This window comes from Pinus tabuliformis, chromosome 6, assembly GCF_031772625.1.
Source record: "Pinus tabuliformis cultivar Carrire ecotype Pingquan chromosome 6, CPIR1, whole genome shotgun sequence".
In the NCBI taxonomy this organism is placed as follows: Eukaryota; Viridiplantae; Streptophyta; class Pinopsida; order Pinales; family Pinaceae; genus Pinus; species Pinus tabuliformis.
Window position 1 is genome coordinate 1,759,515,956 of NC_142292.1, and position 27,318 is coordinate 1,759,543,273.

Genomic DNA, 27,318 nt, shown 5'->3' on the forward strand with positions numbered 1-27,318 from the left:
AAGAAGAATGAATAACCTGATTGAACTATAGTAGATCAAAGAGCAGCTAGTTGAGAAGTCAAAGGCTCATCAAAAGGCAATCAAAGAAACCTTTGATAGGAAGGCAAAAGTGGACAATTTCCAAGTTGGTGATTGGGTGCTTAAATGGGATGCATTTAAGGAAAAGAGTGGTAATCATGGCAAGTTTGACTCCTTATGGACAGGTCCTTTTGTCATCACTCAAGTTCAGCAAAACAATACATTCATTCTACACAGTCTGGAAGGAGGAGATACTTTTGGTAGCCCAGTAAATGGGCAGTTCTTGAAACTGTATTTCATTTAAGGCTTTAAAGCCTTGGTATTGTAAATATGTTTTTCTTTCAGTTTTTATTTTATACAAAATAGACTCCATGCCCAATGGAACACTAGAAGGAAGATTTAATTTTTGTTTTACAGGAAAGGCATTGATCTGAGATCCTTGAAACCTCACAGGGAGGATTTCATCCCCAGAAGGAGCCAATGTTAGCCTCGCTGTCAAAAGGCCCAAAATTGGATCCACATATGCTCTTGAAGTCTCCAAATTTGCTTAAATATCATCTAATGATCAAAATAAGTGCAAGAGGAAAACCCTTAAGAGGAAGGAAAAACACTATCAGGAGGCCAAAACACTAAAAAATCAATAAAAAAACTACATATCAGAGACTCTAACAGTCAAGGCACAGTAGCCATTAGATCTGGCCAATCAATGGCCCAGATCTAAGCGGCTAATCGCAATCGGCGCTATCACAGAGGAGGACTTATGGAGGGGCACAGGACACCGCCGATCAACAATCTCCGATGATCAGATTGGCGGGTTGCATCGGCGAGGAACATATGCTATGTTATATATATATATATATATATATATATATATATATATATATATATATATATAAGGCCCGAGCAGTGAGCGATCAGCGATTGCGATCGGATCACATCGTTGTATCACATCGGCACTATACCAAGGGGTGGGGCCTATTCGCATAAATCTATGCAACCCGAAAGGCTAGACTCGACGTAATTATATGCGATAATTCATATATTTGAGGTCTGTGCCAAAGCTATTTTGCATGCATTTTTGTGTTTTTAACACATTTCAAAATATAAAGGGAAGACGGTGGACAAGCCTTTTTGCGATTGGCGATAGCGATGAAGCCCAGACCCGAAAGGCATCTACAATGCAATACAGCGTGCCCAACTAGCCTGTAATAGAAATATCATGGGCATATATAACACAACATAGCCCGAATTAGATACATCACTGAGCAGCACAGCGTGACACGGCCGAAAACAACAGAAGAGATTGTGGGCATCTCTGTCAAGAGAGAGCTCCCTGCCAGCGCACCCAAAATATTAGAGAAGCAGTTACTCTTCTGTTAGAAGAAGAAACCTCTGAAGCCATGCTTGCCTAGAGGGCATCAAAGTTGTTAAGGAGATAGGGAGGATGGATTAAGACCTCTCAAGCCTCAAAAGGCTGAATATCATTGTAAAGGCTATAAATATTTGAAAACTAGATGTAACAAGGGTTCAACTTTTGGAGATTATTCCTCCTTTGTTCATTCAAGCTTCTCATCTTCATTCTTGCAATATAAGCTTCTTTTGCCATTATATGTTCAATGTCCATTCTCTTTGTTGTTCTATGCTTGCACTTGAATAGTTTGTTCAAGTTTTCTTTGTGGTTAAGGCTAGATAATTGTCATCTTATCTCTACTTTGATATATTAGATTTGCAAGCTTCTTTGTTGCCTCTAGCTAGCCATTTATAAGTGTTATTATATATGCATTTGCCTGTTATCGGGAAATATAGTGTCTATGCAGAGCTGCTAGTCCCACTAAGGCTAGTAACTACCTTAGAAACAAACAAACTAAAACCACTTTCATTTTCCTTTATGAGAAATAGATAAGAGGGGAATAAAGGAGACCAACCTTTGTCTTGCGCTTGGTTCCTTGCTTGATTCCTCTCCCTTCTGATAGATCTTTGCCACTCGCTTCCCCGTCTACGCAGCTTCAAAGAGCACCTATAGAATTAAAGCAGCATAACACTATCCAAGAACATATATCTATTATCATAAACGATATAGGACCAGATATATATTGACCACACAAATGCATATATCATCAATCATACAAGAATGTGGAGGAAAACTTGAATAGCTTTATCAATAATCAAGAATAGCAAAGAGGATTACAACCAATTGTTCTGACCCAGCATCATCCTCTCAGCAAGAAAACCCTTCTTCACCTCATGAAAAGCTTAGATCACCCAACACTATGACGTTGCACCAAGAAACCAGCAGCACTTCCTTACAAGACACAAAATTCCAGCCTCTGGATCTCTGGGATGAGGGATCCATATATAGATGTTTGCAAGGGGGGTGAGTCAGCTTTTAAGAATTGATTAGTGTCCTCTCTCTGATAGTTCTTGATTCCACTCGGAGATTAATGATCTCTTACTCATCCCTGGGCGAATGCCGAGAGGCAAGTGTCATAGGAGAAGTTTCTGGAAGATTCCATGATCCTCCACCTTGCAGATTGACCCCGCCATTTGTCCACTCTCGCCCATCGCACCCCATAGAAGGGCTTTTCAGTATGCATCGCACATCCCGTGTGTATTTAGGTGGGATGCAGCGCACTTTGACCATGGAGCAGGTGAGATGGTCCAGTTTTGACCAGTTCTGAGTAGTTTTTCATGGAGAACTTCTGGGAGAAGATGTAATCAGTTGAATTTGTTCTTTTAGAGGTTGGAACAAAACTTTTAGGGACTTAAGAGCCCTTGGTTTATGGACATTTATGATTGGGGTTGCAGTGCCCAAAAATGTCTACAACAGTTGCCCCATAAAGCATGAGGTCGTTAATCTGTTTTGATGTCGGGTGAAATGCTTTATCATGAGGATCTGAAGTTTTTTCGAGCTGGAAGGTGACCTGTAATAAGATACAATACAATACATTATCTTCGTAATATTTTCATGATCTAGCTGAGGCGGGCATTCCCATGCTCAGCTTTATAAATTCATTTTCATGTACATAAGATAGACAATCGTCTGAGTGTAGACTGATGATTCTGGTAGAGCCATCATCCCTTAGGTTGGATGATTATCTGTGCAGTAATGATGTACATTTGATGTCTTTATTTTCCTGAATATATATCGCTGCCCAGATGGATGAAACTAGATCTGAGGTCTTCAATCTCATTCAATCTTCACTCAAAGTACAAGTCGATCCATGTGAGAGATGTTCTGGAGTTGAACATGGAAAGACATCGCCTGATTACCAGCCAATGATGTAAGTTGTTAACAAGCGCGAGAGGAATCACTGATAATGATGATGACCCTCAAGGTACTACAGTACAATTCACGTGGTGTGAATAAGGGACTTGGTGTCGAACACCACGCAAAGTCTTTTGGTCGAAGGCCATTGATGTAAACATGTTGCTGGAAGTGAGAAACTTGCCATTCAGGCATGCAAGCTTCAAAGTACTGAAAGGGTTGTTCCTAGATCGACTTCTTGGATAATGAGCTGATGTCGACAAGAAGCGATCCGTCATAGGAGGGCCTTAGTGAATCCCACATCAATGACATGAAACGGAGCAAATGATTTTAATGGAGGTGAAAATGATCTGGTGATATAAGGTTCAAGGTGGCGGTCATGAAAGAATGGAGCGTAAATGTATTGCAGTGGGTGAAACACAGGTGAATTCTCTGAGCGACTTCTCTTGAACATATCGGCAACACTGACATGATGGATTGGTAGTGTTAACCCCAAATATGGATGGTATGATGGACCCATGGTGATATGACCAGTGAACGGAACAACCCAACCCAACTCGCATGCGGAGTGAAAGTGTCATGTTCAAGAGCGACTTGCTACCAATAAAGTTTCTTCAAGTTTTCTTCCCAATTTTTCCCCAGTCATTTCTGACCAGTACCTCTTTATTTTTGTCAAGCTTGAGGAGGATAACATATGCTTGTTCTATAATTTGCCCTTCGAGAAAACCCATCGCTATGTTTTAACGAGCCTAGCGATAGTGAAACTCGTTCTTGTTTGTATGGACAAGTTTGTCGCTATTCGATTTTAACGAGTTTAACGAAAAGCATAACTCGGTCCTTTTCAATTTTAGAGAGTCTGAAAAAGGGACGTAAAGAAAAGTCCAATAATCTTTTTTCGTCATATAATCCCTTGAGCCCGAAAAAGTATAAAACAATACAAAAGGGATGAATTTTCGGTACTTTTAACGAGCCGAACAAAACAAGTGCTCGATATTTTTGTGTAATGATCCCTCAAGTCCAAAAAGATTAAAATCTAAAGGAGGGATAGCACTTCCGGTCCCTTTAACGAGCTGGAGAGGCCAATTGCTCAGAAATCTTTTCATATTTTACGAGTCACTTGAAAAGAGCTTAAAGGAGACTCGTTTTTTGAGGAACGAGTGATAAATTCGGGTTGCAGTTGATTCCAGGTAAGGTTTGGAATTTTCCAATCACGGCAGTGTCACAAGGATGGCTAATAGGATCACTCTTCACAACTGTTCCTCAAAAAGGGTAAACAATCAAATCGAGGTGAATGATCGGCCAATACAGAGTGGAGTTGATGATGAGAACATGACCAGGGCTTCAAAGGCTATTCACAATGGTTATTTACTGGAAAATGGTTCATTTTTTAATGAGCTTAAACTCTGGGGGAACATTTGCTCATTGCTTATGTTTATTTTTTAACGAGCTTGAATTCCGCGTTAAAACTGCTTGATCCAGTCGTATAATAAGGATGTCTCATTTAAAAATGGAATTTTTTCAAAGCTTTGCCCCGCATCCTTTCTTTATGCAAGTTAGGAAATGACCAATCCTACAAGTTTAAAGGGTTAGAGGACCTAAAAATTTAAAAAAATAAATGGTCGCTCTTCGCTTGCATGCCAAAAGGTTTGCATGCCCCTAGGTATAGTGAAGTAGAGTTTCTAGGTTACCTCTCAATTTGTAGACAAAACATTTGTTTTATCGGGAAAGGCCTACCTTAACAGAGGTATCTTATTCCGGTCTAACCCCATTTTCCCAAATGGATGGGTGTGTCAACCAGTCATATATTCTTCGCAGAAACCTACCCTATACACAAGGTTTTCCTGTCGAAACAGGCCAGGGTGCATGCCCCATGGGTTTCAGTCATATCCTTCGAATCACTCGCGCTCATCAGGAGGACGAACTGGGGATTGATGAGACATTCCTTGCGTGAAAAGACCATTCAAGGATGGTATATGACTATTTGCTATGTGTGAACCGGGGAATGAAAGCTGGTCTACAAGCTTGACCACTCTTCCTTCATGCGGAAAACACATTACTCTAAAGAGTGAGGAGACAATGGCTCCCATGCAATAAATATAGTCACATCCAAGGAGTAGATTATAATCCAGGGGTCCTTGGAATACCATTACGTTCATGTGAACGGTTTTCCTTCTCAATGTTATTGGCACATTGGGAAGGATCCCTAACGGTCGACTGGTTCTTTTGTCAAAGCCTGTTAGATTTCTCATTTCAGGAAAAATCGGTGGCGAACCAAGTGCTTTCCAAGCAGTTGAGGAAAGGATACTCACAGAAGCCCCTTCATCTATGATGGTACCGGCCATGACCATTCTGTATATTTGAGCAATGATTCGAAATAGTACACTAGCTGGTAAGCGGGGTCTGCCTAGTAGATTCCAATCGAAGGAAACAACTAGGTTGCTTAGAGGTGGGACCGAATAGACGGCTGGATATGACTTTGATGAACTTCTTTCCTGCGATAAAGGAACGGGTAGGCTACCCCCATGTTCATCGGAGTCTGTGCTTACGAAGAGAATTTGGACGATGTCGTTTTTGTTCTCCCCGGTGACTGTATCATCTGAATATGGATCCTCTGAAGGCAAGACCAGGTCAACTACTACCTCGACCTTTTGACTTTCGTCTGGTGTGGATTCAGATGGTTTATCTCCGATGATAGACGCTTCGACCGACCATAATGGCGTGTCAGCCGGATTTTCAACTAGTGACGAACTCGGCAAGAGTTGCTTATATCCAGGAGGAAGTCGTAACGGTGAAACCGGACAGTCGTCCAAAACTCTTTTAGCCTCATCTAAGAAGGGACAATGGTGGACAGCGTGATCGCCTTCACACAGTTTACAAGGAAATTTACATTTTCTTTTTTGTCCAGGAGCTTCACTTTCACTAGTCAACGGTGTATTTTCAACATGATCATCAGAGGTTGATGACACCGGATTGTGCAAACAAGGAGACCATTCCTTTAAGATCTGAGGGATGTAAGGACAATCTCGATGATAGTGGTCTCCTTTGCAAATGACACATGGCGATTTAGGCCTGGACTGTGCAGTGTGTGAATTTTCGCTAGATGATGCTTGGTTGCCCCTTTTCGCCTTTGGCTCCTTCTTCTTCTTCTCTTTCTTCTTCTTCTCCTTCTTCTTCTCGGTTACTTGATTTTTGGCTTTACCAACTTCATCAAGCGAAGAGGAAGGAGGAGAGGAAGAATTGGACGAAGTAGAAGGTTGGGGGGTAGCTCTGGTATCGTTTAGTTGCTGACTTGATTGTTCAGGAATCACGGTGTTCTGAATGACAGAGGTTGAGAAGAGCCATACGGGTAAGCCGATTGTCAATCCTGGAAGCGACAATGTGGAGTCACCATTTTGTTATCAGGAAATCTAGTGTCTATGCAGAGCTAGCTAGCTTGACTTCAGGCTCTATCTGTAAGTTTATAAAACAAACAAATGTATACAAACAAACAATCTATTCGCTCCCCAGTGGAGTCGCCATTTTTTTTATCGGGAAATCTAGTGTCTATGCAGAGCTGCTAGTCCCACTAAGGCTGGTAGCTACCTTAGAAACAAACAAACTAAAACCACTTTCATTTTCCTTTATGAGAAATAGATAAGAGGGGAATAAAGGAGACCAACCTCTGTCTTGCGCTTGGTTCCTTGCTTGATTCCTCTCCCTTCTGATAGATCTTTGCCACTCGCTTCCCCGTCTACCCAGCTTCAAAGAGCACCTGTAGAATCAAAGCAGCATAACACTATCCAAGAACATAGATCTATTATCATAAACAATATAGGACCAGATATATATTGACCACACAAATGCATATATCATCAATCATATAAGAATGTGGAGGAAAACTTGAATAGCTTTATCAATAATCAAGAATAGCAAAGAGGATTACAACCAATTGTTCTGACCCAGCATCATCCTCTCAGCAAGAAAGCCCTTCTTCACCTCATGAAAAGCTTAGATCACCCAACACTATGATGTTGCACCAAGAAACCAACAGCACTTCCTTACAAGACACAAAATTCCAGCCTCTGGATCTTTGGGATGAGGGATCCATATATAGATATTTGCAAGGGGGTTGAGTCTGCTTCTGAGATTTGATTAGTGTCCTCTCTCTGATAGTTCTTGATTCCACTTGGAGATTGATGATCTCTTACTCATCCCTGGGTGAATGCAGAGAGGCAAGTGTCATAGGAGAAGTTTCTGGAAGATTCCATGATCCTCCACCTTGCAGATTGACCCTGCCATTTGTCCACTCTCGCCCATCGCACCCCATAAAAGGGATTTTCAGTATGCATTGCACCTCTCGTGTGTATTTAGGTGGGATGCAGCGCACTTTGACCATGGAGCAGGTGAGATGGTCCAGTTTTGACCAGTTCCGAGTAGTTTTTCATGGAGAACTTCTGGGAGAAGATGTAATCAGTTGACTTTGTTCTTTTAGAGGTTGGAACAACACTTTTAGGGACTTAAGAGCCCTTGGTTTATGGACATTTATGATTGGGGTTGCAGTGCCCAAAAATGTCTATAACATTGCCAGTATAGTCAGTAAGCTCATTTGCTGCCTGTAGCTAGCCATTCACATATGTTCATGTATGCAATCTGCTGGTACTATCAGTATTCTCCATCTATCCATTAAATCTACAAACTATTGATTATTATTGGTCTAAAGCCTTGTGTTGTTGAGGGTGTTCATGCATGTCTTAAGTGAGAATAAAGTTGAAATGGTTATTTGACTTGATCCAAACCATTATTCATTCCAATAGTTCTTAGAACAATATTGAATATTATATGTTACCAGGCATCTCTAAGATGCAACCTAGGAGATTTTCCTGGAGTGCTAACGAGCGGATTGCATGGGAGCGCAAAAGCTCTCGTACTTCGGATTCAGATGAGGAGACGAAGCTATGGCAGAATCGGTTACATGAGGTAACTACACTGAATTGTAATATTATGACAAGGCCATTGCGCTGCATATCGACAGAAGTAAGAGACCTGCCTACTTATGATGGTCTAAGTGAGGTAGCCACCTTCTTGAATAAATTTGAAAGGGAGGTGCCGGAAAAGCAATGCTTCTAGGCCTTGGACTGGGTACTGTGCGTTATGCCCATGAGGTGTTGGGGTACGCACAAAGGGAGCTTTGACAACTGGCACGAGTGTAGGGGAATGATGCGCACATGATTTGGGAAGCATAGGGTGCGACTGACAGATAAGTTCAATGGGCAGGATGATTCGCGCACACATCTGGCCAAGTGGACGTAGGCCTATGGAGAAAGCCATAACCTGAGTGGGTGCACTTGTTCTGTCATACCCTGGATGTTATACCAATGAACTAGTATATAGAAATAGATCTCCACCATGGGATAGGTGAATGGAATGTTCTGTACGAAGGGTTTGTGATGACATTCAGTTTTGAGGATGAGTGGGAAAGTATTGATGAAGCGCTACAAGAGGTAAAGGCAACCATCTTTAGGATACCACAGGAGCCGGTAGAATTAATTCATCCTGAATGGGCCACTCAGTTGAGTTGCACGCTGGAATGTTATAATGTAACTACTGAAGAAGGGGATGAAGATCCGCAGAAAATTAACATTCCAGAGATGGAAGGCCACCACAAGGTTCAAGGACCACAGATTGAGAACCTTGACATAACCGCGTCAGTGAAGACTAAGTAGGTAAACATTGGTATAGAGGCGGAACCTAAATTTGTGAAGATTAGAGACTATTGGATGACGCAATAGTGGATAAGGTCACTAAATTACTCCTTGAATATCAGGACTTATTCCTAACCAAGTTTACAGAGTTAAAGGGAATACTCGGAAATTTAGGAGTAATGAAAATCATGTTAAAACCCGATGCGAAGCCAGGTAAGCAGAGGCTGCATTGCTTAAATCCGAAATACAAGGAGAAGGTCCATGTAGAACTAGACAAGATGCTTGCGACAGGCATCATTGAGCCTATGGAGGAATCTGATTGGGTAAGCCCGATAGTGGTACAAGAGAAGAAGCAAAAGGACGAAAAAAGAATATGCATGGATCTTAGAAAATTGAATGACGTGTGTGTACATGATCCCTTCCCAACTCTGTTCACAGATGAGGTGTTGGACAATGTAGAAGGTCAGGAAGCATATTCTTTCACTGATGGGTTCTCAAGGTACCACCAGATAAAAATCACACCAGAGGATAGGAGCAAGACAACCTTCACGACTGATTTGGGCTTCTTTCAATATATTGTCATGTCATTTGGATTGAAGAATGCCCCTGCTATATTTTTGCGCGTGGTTGTTGCAGCATTCAGGGAATATATTCATAAGATCTTGGAGATCTATTTTGATGATTGGACTATATTTGGCCTGGTTAGGTGCCATGTAGTGAACTTGCGCTTGATGCTAGATACATGTTGAAGATACGAAATCGCGCTCAACCTCAAGGAGTGTACGTTCCTCATTCCTTTTGGAAACCTGTTGGGGCATGTGGTTTGTAAACAAGGGCTGGTGGTGGACATCACAAAAATCATGGCGATTCTGAATTTGGAAGCGTCGTGGAGTGTGAAACAGTTGCGTGCTACTCTGGGACATATAGGGTACTACAGGAAGTTCATCAAAGGCTATGCCAAGATCACTGCACCGATGGAAAAGTTGTTGAAAAAGGATGTCACATTCTGCTAGAACGATGACTATAAGAAAAGCCTGGATGTATTGAAAGAAAAGATGGTTAATGTGCCTATTCTGGTCTTCCCAAACTAGACGAAAGAGTTTCATGTCCATGTTGACGCATCAAGTATAGCGTTGGGGGCAGTACTAACACAGGATAGTGGAGAAGTCTTGGATCACTCTATCGTGTTCAGAGTCGCATATTATCCAAAGCAAAAAATATCTATTCCACCACTGAATGCAAGGGACTGGATATGGTATATGCGCTCCAAAAGTATCAACACTACTTTCTAGGAGGTCGCTTTAGTATGTATACAGATCATTCTGTGCTGAAGTACTTGGTCAATAAGCCTGTGTTGGGGGGGGGGTGTGCATATGTAGGTGGCTTTTACTATTCCAAGAATATGATTTTGAAGTTGTTCTGAAGCCTGAACGATTGAACACGGGACCAAATCACTTGTCGTGAATTAAGATAGGGGAGGAACCTACTAATTTGGATGACGGACTACCCGACACGCAGCTCTATGCTGTGCACATAGCGGATGGACATTTTGAAGATATAATTCACTTTTTAACAACTAGAACTGCACCGGCAGGGTACTCTATTCAGTAGAAGAAGGAACTAGTGGTGTGCCCAACAATTTTCTTTGTCATTGTGGGCCATCTATATAAGATGGGGAATGATGAGATACTGTGAAGGTATGTACCTGAGTTTGAACGAAGCAATATCCTCATGAGTGCTCATGGGGGCACTGCAGGAGGACATTATGTAGGGAGAGTGACCGCACAGAAGATTCTCCGTGTAGGATTGTGGTGGCCAACCCTTCATCATGATTCAAAAGCACATTGCAAGGCCTATGATGTATATCAAAGAATAGGTAAACCACCACGGAGGGATGAGATGCCTCTAAATCTGCAAATGACGTTGTAGCCCTTTGAAAAGTGGGTAATTGACTTTGTAGGACCTATCACACCTCAAGGAAAGCCAGGCACGAGATATATTATCACTGCAATGAAGTACCTGACATGTTGGGTAGAAGTGCAGCAGGTAAAATATTGCACGGCCACGACGACTGTGAAGTTTCTATTTGAACACATATAGACACAATTCGGATGTCCAAAGATCTTGATGAGTGATCACAGTACACATTTCCTAAATGAGACGATCAACGCACTGACGGAAGAGTTTCAGGTGTATCATCAAAAAAGCACACCTTATCACCCACAGGCTAATAGGACAGTAGAAGCATTTAAAAAAGTATTGGATACTGTGCTAACTAAGGTATGAAATGCACAACGAAGTGATTGGGACCTTCATGTACCCGCATTATTATGGGCATATAGGATGACATGCAAGAAACTGACATGATAGACACCTTTTAGGCTTGTCTGTGGAGTGGAATTTGTAATGCCTATGGAATACATCATGCCTAGTTTGTGCATAACAGTGCTCATAGGTATGACAAACCGCAGAGCCCTGGAGGAGAGGCTCGCACAGTTGGAGGAGCTCAAAGAAGAACAATTTTTTGCTAGATTTCACCAGCAGGTCCAAAAGTAGCACGAAAAGGCTTGGCATGATCAAAATATTAAGTTGTGCACCTTCAAGGTGAATGATTTTGTGTTGTTGTATGATAGTAAGTTTGATAAATTCCTGGGGAAGCTTAAAATGCATTGGCTAGGACCGTATGTTATTAAGGAGATCACAAGTGGTGGTGCGATGAAGTTGGTAAAGTTAAATGGAGAACTCTTTCCAGGAAAGGTAAATGGTAGTTGTTTGAAGGCATACATAGGTGGTTCGACCATCTGACTAGCTGATAGAAGCACAGTCTTAGCGCTCCATGCAGCTGAAAGGAGGTGCGTGACTATAAACTACTCTGCCAGGGAGTGCGTGATGTTAGGACTCTGTGTAGTAGCGAAGTGTCAAAGGGTCTGCAATAGTGTGAGGGTAGCTACACTACTGCGCGGGTCAGCTGGAATGTCACCATTACAGTCACTATTCCCGATGTGATGCTTGGTTTGAGACCAAATGGAGTAGGTAGCAGGCATTTAAGGTGAACTTTATCGACTAGATTCTTGAAAATCTGCCACCAATCGAGCATTAATGGACCGAATGTGGGGGGAACGATCGTATCCAAATTCAAAAGGCACTATAAATTACAAAGGGTTGTCCAGCAAAAAACACTTGGAAATTTGAGGACTGAGTTGTTGCGCACATAGACATTCATGAACCCAGATCTGTTCGATCTTCTGAAGGTGAATTCTTTGTTTGAGCAATTACCCAAGCCGTTAAGAGAATTGTGGAATAGCACTATGGCAGCACCTAAGGAAGCCATGGATACCAGAGTAATGACTACTAAGGAAGCTGCACAGGCCATTACAGAAGTAGAAGTCCCAGAAAGTGTCGGGATAGCCACAGAAATCCATAAATCACCACGCATGCTGAGACCCAAGAAAGACAAGTAGGCTATGGTACTAGTGCGCGTATCCCCTAGGAACCCGTTAAGAACTAAGCTTACCATGGAAGAAAATGGGAAGGTTATTAATTTGGAGGTTGATGAGGAGGAAGAATTTGAAGAAATCTTGGTAGAGGAGGGAGGATGTAGAAATGGAGGTTGACACTTAGGGTGCAAACCCTCTTACCAGGCTGCCCGCATATGTTCCTCTGAGGAAGGGTAAAGCAAGGGTGCCCAAAGATCTATATGAGAGAAAGAGCTCTTTGCAGACTCTGCTACTCCTGAACAACATATGAGAGAAAGAGCTCTTTGCAGACTTTGCAGACTCTGCACGCCCGGATGACTAACACAATGGTGCTGCCAGAGGGAGCACTAGTTACAGAAAATGAGGTCGAAAGGCATATGGTTAGTGAGCTTAAGGGAATCGAGATAAATCTAGCTATGCTCCCTTGGGAGACACTCTATGTTTTGTAGGATGGAGTTACTGCAGAACTGCGAGCGAAGGAGGGTTATGCGTTCCAGGTAATGAGCAAGCAGTGCATCAACATTGAACAGTTGAGCCTGCAAGACGACGAGGTAGTGGCGCAAAATAGAAAACTCATATGGGTGGTGGAGGAATCCTGCCATATGGTCCCAAAGAAGGCCATCCAAGCAGAGGAACCATTGGAGACGCGTGTCCAGAAACTAGCAGCACGAGTGTGTGAGGAAAAGGAAGAGATGGCTAGGGTTCAGCTTGAACTGCACCTTCAGATAGTCAAATTGAAATTGAAGGTGCAACCTTCAACTCCACCAAAAGTTAAGGAACAGTGTGCTAGCACAATTACAGTAGCCATAGCAGAGGTTAACAGTGCAGTGACAGTCTGCACAAAGTTGTTCGAGTAGTCGTTCTAGGTTCTCACCACCCTACAGGAGGACCCAAACATACAATGCCTAAAGACAGAGGCATGCGAGCTACAACAGAAATACGACGAAGTAAAAGGGACTACGCATATGGTTTCCCTTCAATAGAGGCTTGTGAGGATGTAGCAGGCGAAAGCACTCAATGAACATGTAGATGCTACTCGACATAAGGAATCCATTTTGAAGGTGCACCTACAGTCGTGGATTGATGAGATGTACATCATTACCACCTCCATTGAAGCAAATCTCGCGCAGCTGTAGGCAATAAAGGAAAAATTTCAGGGCAATAGTTCAGCTACAGCAGCCTCTGAACAACGCATTGAGGAGGTACAATAGGCAACCGCTTAGTGCGCTGCCAATCTTGCAGCAATCCAAGCAGAATTGGGAGGTATTCATGCAAATATCTCCATACCAACAGAGTGACTCAAGGGCGATTCACGATGTTTATATTGGGGGCCTGTTGGGTGCAGGATCGCCCAAGGGAATTTTTGGTGCTTAAAGCCCATATTTTTGTCAAAAATTGTAACTTCAATGTAAAGATTCCGCATTTTGTGGGTGAGGAGCGCATAGCTTGTAAAAGAGTCATAGGGTTGTTTTTGGGTAGCAGAAGCCCCACATAATGATCATGGGGCACAAAGCTCGAAATTTTGGGTAAAGATAGGGTAAATACTCCATAGGATGCGTGGAGCGCGATTTGTAATAAGTTGAGCCAAATGGTAGTCCGACCAAAAATAATGTAAAGAAATGTAAATTGAGTCAGCCTGCCCATGGTTCGCGGACCATGGAAAGGTATAAATAGAGCAAGGCTTTATGGTTAGGGGTAGTTAGTTTTTGGATGATGAATGATCTGAATGGTAATGGGTGCATGAGCTAAGGAGTTTTGGAGCGTCTGTAAGTCCAAGTCGAGGGTATTGGGTAGTAGATAGAGGCTCTACAGCTATGTGCACAGAGGCCTGGTAGAATCTGCAGCTGTGTGCGTGGACCCCTGCAACTGAGTGCATAGAGTAGATCTAGATGTATCGGTGATAAAGTGGAAAGAAAGATAAGTTGATTTTGGAAACTTTGTGTTAATCTGAGCTATTGCAAATTTGGTTAATTTATGATTGGTATTTCCATTGATTCTTTATGCGCATGCTTATGTTTTGGGTTAATGCAAATATGTATCTCTGTTAAGTGTGCGCACTAGTTATCTTGGCTAAATATTTGCTTAAAGACCCTCATAAGTAAATCTGATCTATAACAAATCATTAAGCAATTGGTATTGAAAAGTAGCCCTGTTTCGAAACTGTGCGGAAGCAGAGCAGTGTGAGGCTGTAGAACGGGGCGCGAAGCCTCCAAACCACATCTAGACATCCTAAGGGTGTGGAAACCTAGTTCCAGCACCCTCCCCTGCTACCTCGGGTGAGACCTCAGTCCGCGCTCCGCGGGCTGTTGCCGAAAGGGCCGGTAGCTGCGGGATTTGTTTGGCTAAATAACTCTTTCGAACCTGGGTCAAGCCCATATAAGCCAACAAATGGTTCCATTGCTGGGACCGGGATCTACCTAAGGGGTGTCTAATGTAGGAGCGCTGGAACTCTATAGAGAAAGAATTTAAGGGTTGAAGGGATCAGGAATAGTAGTAGTTCAAAGTACACCGACACACAAACCAGAGGTTAAAAATGACGAGCACGATCCAGCTACCAATATTCAAAGGAGTAGGAAGTGAAGATCCAGAGCAATTTTGGTTCATGGTGACATTGGTATGGGATGCACACAGAATTATGGATGATAATATAAAAAAGGCTACTTTAGTTAGCGCGCTGTAGGACTGAGTGCTGACATGGTATATTAAGTACTCAAGCAATCACTTGAATGCAAGGACAGTAGAGATCTAAATCAAATTAAAGAAAAAATTTATTTGGCCAAAGTCAGAAACACAGTCGATCATAGGGTTCAAAGAGATCGTGTTGATATCTGGTGAAACCCCGTGGGATTTGGATCAAAGACTGAAAAGTACCATCCGTGAAGCAAACATGACGCTGTCAAATGCACAGCACTGTGCTTGGTTTGTGGCATCATTGACACTACATCTGAGGATGGCTTTGTCACAACAAAAGATCTCAACCCAGGTTGAAGCATTGGAGACAACAATGAGGTTGCACGAAACTCCGTTACAGGACCCGGGGTTGGGAGTTCAGCAAATCCAAGTGCAGATACAAACCCTGTGTTTAGAAATGAATAAGTTAAAATAGGAATAGGCACCTCGCCTAGAAGCTCAGGAGGAAGTATGGTGTACAAAGTGTAGAAGCCAGGGTCATGATAAAGATCACTATCCAGTCTTTGCAAACTATGTGGCAGGGAGGGGGGGACCGACGCCATTGCGACTAGAGGTACCAGCAGGGCCAAGTGCAGCACCCGTCCTCTAGTGTGCGATATGTCAGGATGGAGAGGAAATCATGCCACAGACAACTGCCATCTATTACAGAACATGAGACAACCCCCCTCCCCCCCAGCGGCTATTTTGCAACTTTTGTAGATCGGTGGGCCACGAGGAACGAGACTACTGTAGTTATCAATTATTGATGGACCAGTCACCGACCTACAGAATGTAGATTGAGGTACGAAGTCAAGATCCAGCCGCGGCGCTCATGCATGGTGGGTTTCAGGGATGTGTATGAGGACGGGGAAGAATGGGTCCAGGAAGGGGTCGCGGGAAGCTAATATGTGACAATTGCGGAGGACTGGGACATTACGCGTGGGATTGTACCAACCCAACTAGAATATCATGCACTTACTATGAGTAATTCAAACATGAGCTAATAGATTTCCCCACACTGATAACATAGATTCGTGAAAAGAGGGCAGTGCAATCAATGACGACCCAGAACGTGCAGATGATGAGGTCTGAACCCCGCGATAAAGACCCCCAGGTAAACATGGCACTAAGAAGTGGCATGGCCACAGGAGAGGATAAAAGGAACTTAAGTAAGGAAGACACAAGGATTGGCAAGGAGATGCATCTCGAAGCTAGGGAGAGCTTCGCGGAGGTCTCTACCCCAGGTAGCAGGGATCAACCTGAGCAAGACAAGGATCCCTTGATGATAGCTACCTTTTTAGAGACATGCATAAAATTGTTGCGCGACAATAGGGTAGTTAGAGGCTTGCAAGAATTAATAAATAGGTGCACGGGGACGCGAGAACCTAGCGTGGTCCACAAACTAGGAAAACACGCAACACGGATGGGGTGAGAGATGCGATTAATGGCACAAATTGGTGACTATGAGATGGATCAGATCATTTTGGATTTGGGCTCGGATGCAAATGTACTGCCTAAAAAAACTTGGGAGCGCATGGGTAGGCCTACACTACAATGGTCTCCTATTCAATTGCGGATGGCGAACCAATAGAAAATTTTGCCCATGGGAAGGTTGCAGGGAATTATGGTAGATATAGAAGGCGCGAGCACCAGAATAGACTTTGAAGTAATTGAAATCGTGGATGAAAGTACGCCTTATCTTGTGTTGTTAGGAATAGACTAGGCCACCGACATGAATGGGGTTATTAATTTAAAGAAGCGGACAATGATATTTGAAACAAAGTCGCTCCGCGTAGTCGTTCTGCTAGATCCGGCTAAAGGACCACGCTACATTGAACCCATGCGCAATGAAGAAAGTGACGACGAATTAGACTGTATCTACAATATTTCTGCACAAAGGCAAGAATGGGTCAAGTCAACAGAGGACAAAAGAATATCATGGGGCTATGTAGAGTCCTACACCACTGATTCAAATGAAGAAGATGAGCGATGGCCTAATCGATTGAATGGAGTAACCATGCTACATTGCAATATGGTGACTAAATCTCTGTACTGTGTGAGGGCCCAGGATCGTGAACTATCAATGTATGATGGGCTGACAATAATAGATGAATTTCTAACCAAATTTGAAATCGTGGTACCAGAGCACCAACGGTTTGATGCGTTGAGATGGGCGTTGTGCATGACACCTGCACGATGGTGGGGCACACATGAAGGAACATTCGAATATTGGCACAGCTGCAGGCGCATGATGCAGATTAGATTTGGGGAGCCAGAACTATGAATAACGGATAAATATGATGGACGTGACAACGCATGCATGCACCTTACCAGATGGATCAAAGATTATGGACAGGAGCCTTAACCAGAGTGGGTGCACTTATTTTATCATACCTTGGATGTCATCCCAAGGAACTGGTATATTGAAACAGAGCTTCGACATGGCATCGACGAGTGGGATATCTTGCACGAAGGGTTTCTGTCGACATTCCTCTTTGAAGACCAATGGATGGGTACTGTGGATGATGCGTTACAACTGGTGAAGGCAGCCATTTTCAAAACGCCACTGGAACCAGAAGAAATCATGCAGCTAGACTGGTCGTGACAGCTGAGCCAGGCCCTAGAATGTTACAATGTACAGGTAGAAGATGATGAGGATGACCCACGAAACATCAATATTCTGGAATCAGAGGGGAGCCGTGAGGTGTGCAGACCTAAAATCGAAGATCCAGATATCACGGCATCGTTGAAAACGAAACAAGTAAATATCATAACAGAAGAAGAGCTAAAGTATGCAACGCTTGGGGAATATTGGGACGACGCCACAGTGGAAAAGGTCATCGAGTTGCTTTGGGAATATCGAGATTTATTCCCAACAAAAATCACAGAGCTAAAAGGGATCCTAGGAGACCTGGGAGTGATGAAGATAACGTTGAAGCCGGACATGAAGCCAATTAATCAGTGGCCCTACCCATTGAATCCAAAATACAAAGCAAATTTCCGCAAAGAATTGGACAAGATGCTGGCAGTAGGAATCATTGAACCAGTCGAGGAGTCTGACTGGGTAAATCCTATGGTGGTGCAGGAGAAGAAATAGAAAGGTGAGTTTGGCATCTGCATGGATCTTAAAAAGCTCAATGATGCATATATTAACGATCTATTCCCGACACCCTTTACAGATGAAGTACTGGAAAATGTGGGGAGGCAGTGATCCAGGTGGATATTGGTGGCCACTCCCCAATTCCACTTGGACCCCCACCATTTCTTCTTTCAGTTTTTCAGTTTCCTTAATTATAGCACAGTTTAATATTTTTAGCAGTTTTTCGGGTCCTAAACTTCCGGAGCCGTTTTGAGGCCCTAAACGACGTTTTTTGGGAAATCTACGCCAGCGATTCTTTGTCTAAAATTGTCTTTTCCATCATAGTCCTCGGAGAGATCTTTCCAATGGGTTATCATGCACGTCAAACGAAGATAATATGACCAAGTCATGACCCCAGGAAGTTGGTTGTCCAACTCACCCCAACGGGGCCCATAAACTCTTGGTGTTACATCTCCTCGTGTTAGGGTTTTGGTTGTTTAGGGTTTGCTCTTATTGTTCAATAATAAAAAGGCCCTTGAGCCTCATTGTAATACAATTCAAAGGCATGTAGCCACCACATCTCTTCTCAGAGATAAGCTACCATCACCCTCGCTGGTTTATTCCCATTCCTGTTTGTAAGCATATTTCAGTATTTTGTGTTAATGAAATGAAGTATTATTTCCATTGCATCTCTATGTTTATGGTTATCTCTATAATTTGTTGTGTTCCTGTTTAAATCCGGATCAGTGGTATCAGAGCGGTGTGCTTTTCTTCTTTGTTTTTCTTTGCATGTCCCCAACGAGGTCGGGATATAAGGAGTTAGGGCTTGAACTGTTCAAACCTCTGCAAGACCAGCTTCGCAAATCCCGACGGCCTCCCATGGTGGATGGAAAGAAAGACGAGGGGGTAGGAGATACTATCAAAATCTTGCTCGAAGAAGCCCTCAAGTGACAAAGGAACGCGATGATGGACAACTTTGCCTAGATCCTTCAGCGACTACCCAAGGGTGACGCATCGGCTTCCAACAGCAACTCTGGAAACACCACACCATTTAAGGTACAAGTTAATTTTGAAATCCCCATATTCGAGGGTCAGATAGACGTAGATTTCATCGATAAATGGTTAAATGTGCTAGAGGGTAATTTTTCTTTTCATGATTTTTCCAGTCGGGAAAAGATTATTTTCGCTCTTCTCAAAGCAGCCCCCCTGTTTCTGGGAAAAATAGTGTCTTGTTAAATGACTAACTCTCTAAGTTTGGCAACTACCCTAGAAACAATAGTTTAAAGAAATTCAATGATCTTTCCTATGTGTAACAGATAAGAGAAAGATAGTAAAAAACCAACCTGGAACTTTCGCTTGATCCCTTGCTTGATCTCTCTCTCCTTTGGCAGATCCAGTAACTCCTCCCCGTACTTAACACGCTTGGAGAGTACCTACACAAGTACAGCAACAAAGAACTGTCAAAGCATCGTGATCTATTACAGCATAAACATTATAGAATTAGATATATAATGAACAAATGAAAACATTCACAATTACACAATCAATTGGGAAATCCTAAAGAACTTTATTAATAATAAGGAGAATTAAAACCCAGTTGTTTGATCCAGCGCCATCCTCCCAGCATCAATCCTTCTTCACCTCATGAATTAGCAAGAACACACCAACACGAATGCAATGCTGTCTCCTCAATACTCAAACTAATAGCACTTACTTGCAATTCACAATAATTCAGCCTTCTGATCTCTTGGATGGGAGATCCTTTTATAGATGTTTGCAAGGGTGTGAGTCATACATGGGGTTTTATTAGTGTCATTCCACTTGTTACAATTGGTTCCATAAGAAAGGGGGATTGGAGATGGTTTCCCAATTCCTTTGGTCATCCTCGGGCGAATTCAGAGAGGCAAGTGGCACAAGAGAAGTTTCTAGAAGATTCCATGAGAAATCAACTAACAAACTGTCTCGGAAATTTTTCCATCCTCGCCCATCACACCCTATAGAAGGCCTAAACAATATGCATCGCACTTTGACAGTGTAGTAGTCAGTATGCATTGCACTTTGCCAGTGTAGCAGTCAGTATGGTTCAGTTTAGGCACCTTCTAGATGATTTTTGAGATGGAACTTTTGGGAATGATATATTCAGATGACTAAGTTTCTTTAGGGTATGAAACAACTCTTTTAGGGGTTCATGAGCCCTAGTACATTGACATATAAGTTTGGGGTTGATGTGCCCAAATATGTCTATAACAGTTTCCCCCTAAAGCATCAGGTCATAAATATTCATGTCGGACGAAATGCTTTATCATGAGGATCCAAAGTTTCAAACTGGAAGGTGACCTGCATAAGTTACAATACAATACATCATCATAATCTAATTTTTCATGATATAGTTGAGGGAGGCATTCCCATGCTCAGCGTTATAAATTTTCATTTCATATACATAGATAAGATAGTCGTCTGCAGATACAGACTCGTGATTCTACATATATAGAGTCGCAATTCATGATTAGGATGACCATCTATGTATAGCCTTTGTCATTTGATGTTTTTTTATCCCTGAATATATCGCATCCTAGATGGATGAAATTAGATCTAGAGTCTTCAAACTCGTTCAATCTTCGCTCAATGCACAAGTCAAACCATGTGAAAAGATTTCTTAGGGTCGAACATGGAAAGACATTTCCTGATTACCAGCCAATGATGTGAGTTGTTAACAGACGCGAGAGGAATCACCGATAATGATAATGATCCGAAAGGTACTACAGTATAATTCACATGGTGTGAATACATGATCCGATGTCGAACACCACGCAAAAATGATTCAAAGCACTGAAAGGGTGTTTCTAAGTCAACTTCTTGGATAATGAGCTGATGTCAACAAGAAGCTACTCATCGTAGTAGGCCCTTAATGTATCCCGCATATACGACATGACACGAAGAAAATTATTTTCTAGAGGTGAAAATGAACTGACAACACAAAGGTTCAGGAATGGCAATCATGAAAAAATGAAGGTTGGAGGTATTGCAGTGTATGAGACATTAACTGGACGACTTCTCAATTGGATGACTTCTCTTGAACATGTTGGCGACACTGAGATGAATTGGTAGCATTAACCCCAAAAGATGGATGGTATGAATGACCAATGGTATGATGATCGATGAACAGAATAACCCAACCCAACTCAATCATGGAGATGAAGTGAAAGTGTCATGTTCAAGAGCGACTTGCTACCATAAACTCTTCAAGATTTTCCCCCTTTTTCCCCAGTCATTGCTGACCAGTACCTCTTTATTTTTGTCAAGCTTGAGGAGGATAACATATGCTTGTTCTATAATTCGCCCTTCGGGCAAACCCGTCGCTATTTGATGTTTTAACGAGTCTAGTGACAGTGAAACTCGATCTCATCTAGATAGACAAGTTTGTCGCTATTATTTTAACAAGTTTAACGACAAGGATAACTCGGTCCTTTTCATGTTTAGAGAGTTTGAAAAGGGACGAAAATAAAACTCCATAAGTTCTTTTTCATAAAATAATCCCTCAGGTTCGAAAAAGGATAAAATAATACAAGAGGGATGACATTTCCAGTACTTTAATGAGTCGGAAAAGACAAGTGCTCAACAATCTTTTCATGTTTAACGAGTCTGAAAAGGGTTTAAAGAGGACTCTATAGTTTTCTTTTCATTTTTGAATCAAAGCTCGAAAAGAAGACAAAATTTTTTCTTGGTGGTCAAAGATTCTCAATTCACCATTTAGCACATCAGATTTTGTCGACAGTTGTTCAACCTACTCAAAACTCCATCAAATTGATTAAAAATATATATTTATGGATGAAAAATGAAATAAAACTAACATTTACTTGAAGTACATGGAAAAGTAAACATAAAAAGTAGTTTTAACATTTCATTTCAAATATTGGATTTTGGAGCTCTGAAGCAGTTTTCCCCCTCAAATTTCACCAGTCGATTTCTAGAGATTCTGTGGATCATTTCCCTCACCGTCAGGACCAGGTAGGAGCTATCCTTAAGCTCTTCATTTTCATTCCATCTTTTTTCAATTCTAGGCAAGTTTTTCACTTTTCTGGGCCTCAGGGGTTTGAATATTTCACTCTCCAATCATCGCACCTTGCCTATATCGAAAATTTCAATGCATACTGGGCTACCAACAGGCTAGTTAGTATGCATCTCACCTTGTTCAAAGGCTAGGTGCAATGGGCGTAGAAAGGCAAGTTTGTAAAGTGTTTTTCGTCAAATTTTCACTTGTTTTTGCTAAAAATGGATCCTAACTCACTTAATGTTTGCATTTCAGATATTTGTTGGATCAAGATGGTCGTCACATGGCAAGAACGAGAACATGAAGAGGAGGATATGGTTGCTTTACATGACCAAGGCACGGTGGATGCATTAAGGAACTGTGGTTTACTGAAGTTTTTCTGCATATCTAGCATGAGACAACAGATTAGTTTTTTGTAGTATCTTCTTCATGCTTGGGATCCTATTGACTAGGTATTCCAGATCAAGGGTAAATCCATTCCTTTCACAGTCGAGGACATTTATTTTCTGATGGGTTTGTCGAGGCGTGGCACCCCTCTTTCACTATCAGGATTTGCTCGTGGGGGCGAATCGGTGAAAGATTACATTTGTCAGTTCTGCAGAGATGGATCCCAACCCAGCAGAGATGGAAAGATTAATATCTGGGATGTTACTGATCGACCTTTGAGGACCATTCTATTTACCTTTGCTAGATTGGCTGGTAGTGTGGCCTTACATTTAGCGAACAAATCCTACATGCAGTATGCCTTGGAATGCCTGGAACCAAAGGTGTTCAATTGGTGTGAGGTGGTACTTCTTGTCATAAAAGACCAACTGTCCAAAGTAAAGGCTGGAAGAACCAAGAATTTTGGTTATGGATCCATATTGACTACCTTTTCTTTGGAAATAATCCCACTGATGCAACCTCAAAACATTTCACTGGGATTTCCTGCACCGAGAGAACCACAGATGCAAAGATGGGTGGACCTTATGGCTAGGCATGCTGGCTAGTCACAGGTCTCCTTCTCATTTGCCTTCTTTGAGTGGTTTGACCACCAGGAGATGGTGTTTATGGAGTATCCATATATTGGGATGGATTTCCGAGGCGATCCGGATTTGGCTTTACCAGCCAGTGAGCAGTGGAGTGCTATAGGTAAAATGATTTGACCACATATTTTCTTTTAGTTTTCTATTGTTTTTGTATTTTTTTTTATTCTTATCAAGACTAAATAAACTCATATGTGTGTGCAGATATCATACCAGTTCAACTAGTGGCACACCCACGGGAGGAAGATGCTCCAGCAAGTGAATCTGTAGGGCGAGTAGTCCTTAGGGACCTAGACATAACGGAGACACTTGCACAGCTGCAGGATCAGATAGAGGGATTGACTCTTGGCATTCCAGATGTCTGGACTGACGAGTTACCTATGAGGCTACAGTGCCATACCACTGGTGTACCGAATCGTTGGACTAGGCTCCTGCGCATGATAGCACAAGCAGTGACATGTTATCACCAGCATCACTAGTCTAGGATGTTTTTCTGCATTAATTTTGGGTTTCTGGGTTAGATGACCGATTTTGTATTGGACAGAAAACATTTTGTGAAAACTTATAAACAGCTATCTATTTTATTTTCAGAAATTTATTTTGGCTAAGTGATGAAATCCAATGCAAATGTTGATGTGAAATGCTTTCTTTACATATGCTGCAAATGTCTATTTAACACATAATTTGCTAATGAATCATTCAATGTTTTTAAGTTTCTAGAAATGTGTTGATATTAAATGAAACCAAAATGTCTTTCCAAAATATTAACTCTTAAGAACATGCGATGAATAGCTGGGTTTCGGACAGAATAAACGCCAGTAAGATGTAGAATGACAAGTTGTGAATCTAGCCTGAGAATTGTTAGCACCTAAATCTACCTTAGGCTGAAGGAAGGAAAAATTCAGGGTAACCACAAACCACGCTCAGTCTAGTAGCTAGCCCTACCAGAACAGGAGAGGGCTCTCTCCGAGTCACGCTCAGTAAATAGATAAAGAAATGGTCTGAGATGACTTACAGTGAAATATTGATCTTAGGCTAGTAAGTGAATATGGATACAAGAAACAATTTTTTATGAATGACTGAGTTTTTGGGATGGTATGGGACCAACGGACAGCAATGAACAGAGAATTTAATACAAAGGCACAGATTATTTCGTGAGGCAAGACCGGCGGAAAGTATAGCAATTTAGTTTGAAATAATGCAGAATGGAGAGATTGCTTAGGAGAGTGAAAAGGGCATAAGTACATGAATCCTTTTCAACAGAAGAAGAACACTGAACATGAAATTTTCCCACAGGCAGAGCAATATAAATGAATTCTACCTTATCTAACTTAGAAAATTTCATCGAAAATGAATATGAAATGAACTTTGAAACATAACGAAATACATATGAAACATAAGAGACACATTTTCTACACTCACAACCACATGAATCTCATGAAACAGAGCCGCTGCCTTTCATTAATCCTCTGTCAAAATATACAATGAAGAAACAGATTTTCTTTCCCACAGTCTCCCAGAAATTACAAGCCAACCAACCCTTTACAAATAGTTTGCATACAATATATAGAATGTGCCATGAAGAGATAGAACGCCCAAGGGTTGGGGAGTTACTTGAATCATTACAAAATGGAGGTGGAAAGCCAACCATTAGCTACAGGTGCAGTGTTACAAACATGACAAATGGCTTGGGTGATTGTTTTCCTTCTTTTGCCACTTGGATAGAAACCAATCTGTAGTGGAAATACTTTAAATTTTGCCTTAGGTGCCAAAAAAAGTGTAGTGTAGATGAGCGGACCCACTTGGAGAAAGTCGCGAATCGAAATTTCGCAAAACGGGCATGATTTTGGCCTTTTTCTCTATATGCGCCGTGCCACTTTGGAGGCGATTTTGAGGTACCTGCAAGAGTCCAAAATGTGCCCAAGTGTGCTTGTTGGAAATCTTGGCCTGTCTACTTTCCAACCCAAGTGGAATTTATGAATTTGGTGCTCATTTTCCCCTCCAAATATTCATTCTCCCAAGACTGCTTCCTGTGTGTCAAAATGGGGGCAGAGAGGTCATTTTTTGAGTGTTTTTGACCTCCTTAAGACTCAAATCATGCCCAAATTTCTTGTCCAAGCACCAGTAGTCATGATTTTGCATGCTGAATCCAAAAATGCAAACCATTTGTGATTTGGAGCTCCCAATCCTAAGCGGCACAGGGAGAAAAACCTGTGTTGTGACAAAAAAATTTCCATGTGACCAAAACTGCCCCAAATTTCTTGAAATTTGCGCTGGAGCTTCCTTATCAAGTGTTATGCTAGGCCAGCGAAGCCTCAGCCAAGATTCGGAGCCGATATTTCTCTTTTTGACTCTTTTATCTCTTTGTCACCTTCCTCAATTTCACCTTTAGGCTCCTGATTCTTGCTTTGGATCTCATGTTTAGGGCCATGTAATGGTGAGTCATGCACCTCAGCATTGCTTTTTCCCTATTAGCCTTCTCCACCAGCAGCTCCAAGTGAACATTCACTTTCTCTAAAACATACTCCCGGTCCTCATCTCTTTGCTCCATAGGTCTACCTTGTGCTACCATGATGTGTTGCCGGTTTTCCTTGATCAGTTGCAACTCTATCTCAGCTTGTCGGTCCTCAAGTTGTTTGTTCCTCTACTCCAGGTATGTCATATTCCATTTGGTTCTCCAATATTAGGCATGCCGGTAGCTAACGAAATAGAGTCTGGTGTAAGTGTGAAAGTAACACCAGCCAAAGTAACTTGAGCACCATACAAATGAAGAAAAAATAGGCGAGCCAACTCATGGTGAAATTGAACATTTGCAACCTTTTCACAAAACTCATAGCATGACTGAAACTGAAAACAGGACATAGCAAGAGGGCAGGCCTACAATTCTGTAAGGGTGGTCAGTTCTTCTCTAACATGTCTGCCACTCTTATGAGGCCTCCGGGGTGCCTGTTCTTCCAAGGGAGAGTCACTTTTGGTTTCTACCTCATAGTCTGATGAATGCTCAGATGCCATGACTACTATGCCAAATACCTTGAAGACAAGATGACTGTTGTGTATGAATTGTGCTTGAACTGCTCTTTTTGGTGTTGTATTTCAATTTCTGCCACCAAGGGAAAAAACAAATGCAACAGGGACTATTAGGGATTGTTAGGAAGGGGAAACAATATTGAGGAATGAGAATTATTGGGATAATTTTAATTAGGGAGAGGAGGGGTATTTTATATATGGGAATAAGGTTTAGGGTTTGGAATTAGTTATATAGGGTTGAGGAGATTTTAATAAGGGCTAGGGTTTTGGGATATTGAATGTAATGTAGGATTGATCAACTTGGTGGGGGGTAGGAAATGAGGCAACAAGGGAGAATGGGGAAGGAGGAGAGTCCTTGGTGACAAAACTGTGAGCTCGGAAACCCTGGCAGCAAATTTTTTTGTGTTGGGTATGAATTTTTGTTTCAACCTTTATCACCCTTACACCACCATCACTGAGCACAAAAATGGATGAAACATTAAGATGTTGACCCTACCTGGAAAATCCATGCAAATAAATGGCAATTTGGAGAAATTTCAATGAATTTCAGGCCTTTTATCCCTGTGCACCGCGCCTCCCATGTGCGTCGTGCCAGTGTAAATTTACACTGGAAATTTTCTCCCAGTGCGCTGCGCTCTCTGTGTGCATCGTGCCCTTTTCCAGGTGACTTTTGGAGGCCTTCCTGGTGTTCAAACTGGGCACAAGATAGCTTTTTGGAAAGGTCTTTGAGTCTAATTTCCAACCCAACTAGAATTTTTCAATTTGGAGTTCATTTTCCCTGTCAAAAATCAAATCTCCCAAGGCTAGTCAAAATGTGCCAAATGAGGCTGCCTAAAGGCAAGGTGCTGTTGCAATCAACGTTTGAATGCCTTCCTCAACTCCAAATTAAGCTCATGATAGCTCTTTGGAAAGATATTTGTGTCTAGTTATCATTTGACTCATCAATCAAGTCATTTGACCAACCAAGCTAGGAGAAAAGTTGATTTTTCCAAGGTTACTTCAGAGGTGCATCAATTCTCCTTAGGC